We start from the raw sequence: 5,948 nt of genomic DNA, 5'->3' as shown, positions 1-5,948 counted from the left end.
ATATATATATATATATATATATATATATATATATATATACAGAGAGAGAGAGAGAAGGAACCAGTGATGCATGTACCTGTAAATATTACTAGTCAAATATATTTGAAATCCATCTTTCTGTCTTTAAATGGCAGTGACACGACAACAATGTTATCCTGGCTACAATGTATCTGAAAGACATGCACGCGTGTAAGGAACGTTTAATATAGGTCCAACGTTGAAAAGACACAACTGGCAAAAAGTGGACAAACACTGATAGTAATAGAAGTACTGAGGCCATATTCCAACATAAAACAGAACGATAGAAGGATAAAAGTCATCAGTGTATCTAGCTTCAAATAACGCGTAACCAGCTCCAGCATTCAAACTTTCTCTTTAATATATACCACAGAAAAACACACAACATATAAGTGGGCATCTAGATAGTGTTATGATGAGGATGAATAAAAGATGACCTACCTTTACAATCACTTCCGAAGAATTAAAATGTTAATTCAACTGATGTTATCGAACACTAAGTCTGAATAAATGATGATAGGGACATGAGTACTAGATTAAAGATTAAGGATAACCTGTAGATGAAGAAAAAATCTACCACAAAAGAGCATCACACATGCTGCCTCGGGTAACAAACAAATAACAAGAAACAATGAAATGTACGTTATTATAGCTGGACACAAGTAAATATTTTAATCCAACATACAACTCTGTGCAAACAATATAATGCTATAGGTAATCATCAGCCTTATCAACAAAGCTCTTACACTACACCTGAAGTGGCAATAAAGGATGAACTCAAAAAGCAGATGAACTCTCTTATTTAATGTCTCATAAACATAACAAAATCATAAGAAGTTCATAAACACCATCCATCAATAATAAAACCTCAACATTTTTCCTTTTCAGATTCGATTAGAAATGACATAAAAGACCCAATAACCTAGAAAAATATAAACATACACTTAAAGCAACTAGTACTTGAAGGGATTATTACATTGACTGACATTTTCTTCTACTGATAGCAAAACTGCGAAACTACCATAATTTCGAATCTGGAAGAAGATATACTTAAGAATTCTAACGCTTGTTAGACCAACTTGTGCTGATTACACACCACACAATTCCTAAAAAATACCAAAAACGTCAACTGTGAAGATTTCCAATTCAAACATTTCACCTCCAAAGTTAATATTCAGACCAGTACACTCCACTGTTATATTCAACGCAAACGTGTGTGAAAACTTCAGATGTTCTCAGAATAAATTACGATAGTCAAGTCAGTGTTAATATAATAAATGCAAGAAATGTTAGAAAACTATACTTCGCCAGCAGCTGTACAATTTAGTACATCTGTTTTGTGATAATGTCCTCACAAATTCATAAAGCTCAGCGGAATTTATGCTTTACGAGTTCTCATAGTATAAAAGCCTGTTCAATATTGTTCTGCATTTCTTCAAAACAATATCAACACAAGCTTAATATTCTGTTTTTCAGCATAGTTTCTCTACTTAGATTGTTAATCCTTCCTGAATTAAATATATCAACACAAACTAAATGAAGTATTTTAACACAGTCTAATAAAATTAGAAGCTTCAAAACTATTGTCTTATAGCTTAACGCCAGAAAATACTTGTACATTTCCGTCACGATTCAAGCTTATTTTTCTAGAGTCCAATATGTCGTTTTGTGAAGAGCATATAGAGTGTCTTTTGCAGTAAAGTTGGTTTACTATTTGTAGAGGTTCGTGAGGCCACATAGAAGAGGAGACGTCAAATTTTCTGCAGATAGGCCAGATTGGAACATTTATGTTTTGCATGCCAATGCGAATTAAAATTTCATGATGATACATAGCTACAGAAAGAGTCTTAGTTAAAGTTACGTTAAGGTTCTTTTTCAAAGGAGTACCTATATTTTCAGAAACTTTCAGACAATATCAATCAATAAAAAGTATGAAATTCTTGTTCTAGGAGAGGGACAAAGTCTGAAATTTTTTTAATCAAATTTTATATATTTTAAGATTAAAAGGTAGCACCCTGTTCTGAAATCTATCCCTGAGCAAACAATTTTATAGAAGCATCTCGTCTTTCATGACTTGTGAAAGTCAAACAAATTTTCACTTTTACCGTTTTAGGTACATAATTTGTCTGAAGATTAGTATATTCCAACTCAATATCTGATAGAAGATCTTCGATAATGTAGTCATGTAAATTTCGAAATTTGGTAATGCTTTGAAAAATGCTGTTAATATTTTAGCTTTAGACTAAGGAGAAGATCTTGAGCAAATTTGAAAAGAGTGTGCGTATTTACTGCTTTATGGCTGTAGCAAAAGTAGCTGAAGATAATTATCCTTAGATGGTGGTGAGAAAATGTTAAGTATCTGTCAAAAATCTTTCCCAAAGAATACGTCATATATCCCCTAACTTATGTCTCCTAATTTAAGTTTGAACTTGTTAAGATGCGTAAGTCTACATTTAGAAGTTGGACACGAGATTTCTCACTTTAAAAAATGTCGTTCTGTGCCCGGAGTTAAAATACACCGCAAGATAACAGCTGCAACTTAGCCATCTTATAGAATCTCTATTTTCAGTTATTATCCTCCCAAACTGTTTCGAATAGGCAGTGATTAAGGAGATGCATTTAAATAAAATTCACTCTTAAACAACTGGTTTTATCACACGTCACATCGAAATTTTTCCGCAACGTTCTTGGTGGTGAATGGCACAGTATAATTTTATAGATTTCGTGCCTCCTATGCTACAAGAACCTTTGTAGACTTATCCAGTGATGCTTGTTCCAGTTGTTTCCAAACCAGATTAGTAAGGTTTGCTCCATTCCTTTCAACTTGTTTTCACCAATAGCTTTTCTATGCATGTTGTCCATTTAAGCCATTTTCCACACTCACTTTCAGCTTAGCAGTGATTTCATCAAAGAACAATAGCAGCATTAAATTGTCAGACACATCTGCTGATTCAAAAAGAGCCAGACCAAACCATTGAAATCAACTTAATTGGTCGATTGCACAGGATGGTGCACAGGATGAGATTTGCACCATCAAACCATCTAATAAATATTGTTTAAAATAAGAAAGATTAATATTTAAAATTAGTATAATTTTCTTATATTTCTTTAGATATTGCTACATTTCTTTAATTAGGTCTATCCCGGAAGATTTAATTAATTCACCATCAATTACTGGTTTTCTTTGTAAATGAATAAAGAAGCTACTGCCAAACTATCTTCGTTCTCAGCTTCAGTATGAAAATTTATGCTTGTTTACATTTCTCTCTTGTAATAAAATATTCTGTTTCAAGCTTTAATATTTCTCATGACTAAGGCAGCGAACCAGCAGAATCGTCAGCACGCCGGGCGATATGCTTAGCAGCATTTTGTTATTTATTGCGTCCTGATTTCAAATCTCACTGATTTCATCCTTTCGAGATCGAGAAAATAGCTACAAGTTAAGCACTAGAGTCGGTGTAATCGACTTACCCCTTCCTCTGAAATTGCTGACGTTCTGCCAAAATTTGAAACCAATATTTCTCATGCCTTGTTTTCTTGCTCTGTAAGAATATTGGGGCAAGATTTGTTTGACCAATCTTACATGCATTATATATCTGTAACACTGCAATACCCCAAAGCATATAATGCACAATACTTCCTGCATTCCATAATATTTTATCTTCTAATCTTTAGTCTTATTTAATGATGAGTCATTTCAAGTTAATTTTCGGTTTTTCTTTCGCAGCACCTTATATATATTTATATATTTATATATATGGGTACTATTGATAAAGGCGTCATAGTGCAAGAAGTGGCAGATTCTCGAACTCTTGGGTGTTGAGCACTTTGAGATTTAATTCCTATAACTAAGATAACACTGTTTGTCCCTTATAATACCAACGAAAATAAAATTCACTTGATACACCGAAAAAGACGAAAAAATCATTATGCAAATGAATTAGTTGGCATGCAGTTTGCTGGTGAAAAATGTTTTAGGATGGATGAATTATGTGGCTGTGACTTCACAATTCTCCATTATATGTGACACCAGCCAATCTACTTGCTTTCCCCAGCAGACAATTATATATCTTTGTTACTCCCGTCTTTCTCACAATTGATCATTATTGCAAACTGTACAGTAACAAAATCATTATTAATGTCTCTTCTGGTGTGAAAACTTTCGCAGTTTGGGAAATTCTTCGTGTTTTTTATGAGGTAAAAACATTTCAGAGAGGTTTTTGTCTATCTTAATGAAACATTAAATCATATGAGACTACTTACTAGCAAAACGAACATTTTCTCAATTTTTTATGCCGATTTTTATTGTTTACTAAGGGAAACGAAAAATATTGGAATGCGACATCGCATATAGAAGCACGTCGTTGAGCCGTAGTTTACAGAGTATTTAAATGAATACTCTTTCAGAACATAAACAACACAAGAAGTCTGTTGTCATATTTTTATCTAGTAATTGTCTCACTTTTGACGAACTGCTTTTACAAAAGCGCCCGTTGTAAAAGCGCAGACAATACATAATTCATAAAATTTCATTCTTTTGCATGAAGAATATCAGCATTTTCCGTTCTAAAAAAAGAATTTTGAGAACTGAGAGTAGCAACTTGACGGTACCCAGCTAAATACTCTGAAAGCACCGTACATTTACCTTCCAATTTCGAATTCCAAAATTCCAGCAAAGTTGAACTTTATGTCTCAGTACACAAGAGTTGATAAAAATCATAACATTACTATATTGCATTGATTTTCTTCATTTGTTTTCTGTCTTATATATACAAGTGTGTGTGCGTGTGTGTGTATGTGTGTGTGTGTGTGTGTGTGTGTAAACATACATCTATATATGTATGTATATACACATGTACGCACTTACGAATGTGTATGTGTGTATGAAGCGTTTATGTATATGTGAGTGTTACTCCGTGCTTATGTCTGTGAGACTTACAAATTAGTCTCGCTGTCTTTCCGTTATGAATCCATAATCCATTGATCAGAAATAATTCGTCAAATCGAATGTTTAGCATCATATAACATAAGACGAACCCAGTTCAAGTAGGTTCTTCTAGAATCAATAAATTAAACATAAGCAAGGATTAATACTATCTTTTCCACTCACATGTAGTGCTGCTTAACTTCTTCTAATGATAATTGGCATTAGAAGTTTTACGATGAATTCAAATTCATTTCATATATACATATATATCATTTTATGTTTATTTTAATCTGGTTTATTTTATTATATTATTTTCTTTATCATCAATGACTAATTCAGACACTATTCAACTTGGAGTTGACGTTCAGGTTCAAGCAATGAAGTAGCAATTTTCTAAAGACGACACTAATTGACTGAATTTGGAACGAAATGATTGAGCAGATAGCATTTTTTTCTTAAAAAAATACTCCAGCTTTCTGCAGTAGTTTCAATTCAAGCATGCATATATGTATGCATGAATGTGAGTATGCAGCATGCATGTAAGTATGCAACATGCATGTATATAAATATGCACGTATGCACATATGTATGTATGCGTGTATTTAGGTATGTATGTATGTATGTATGTATGTATGTATGTATAGGTGGGTTGTTGATTTGGTACTTGGGTGGAAGAATAGATGCATGTATGCATGAGGGTATGCATAAGATAATTATACATAAAATATATGTGCGTAAGTACGTATGTATGTATAGACATATCTATCAGGCGGTTGTGATATAATTATATTTCGATTGATAAAAATAATCGTTTAGAGTTTCAATACACCCCCACACACACACAAATACAAACATATATATATTTACACACACACATACATATATATATGTATATGTATATATGCATACATATGCATGTACATATAATATATATATATATATTTATATATATATAAATATATATATATATATATATATATATATATATATATATATATATATA

This window comes from Octopus bimaculoides, chromosome 1 (assembly GCF_001194135.2).
Source record: "Octopus bimaculoides isolate UCB-OBI-ISO-001 chromosome 1, ASM119413v2, whole genome shotgun sequence".
NCBI classification, from domain to species: Eukaryota; Metazoa; Mollusca; class Cephalopoda; order Octopoda; family Octopodidae; genus Octopus; species Octopus bimaculoides.
This window is presented reverse-complemented; position numbering follows the sequence as displayed.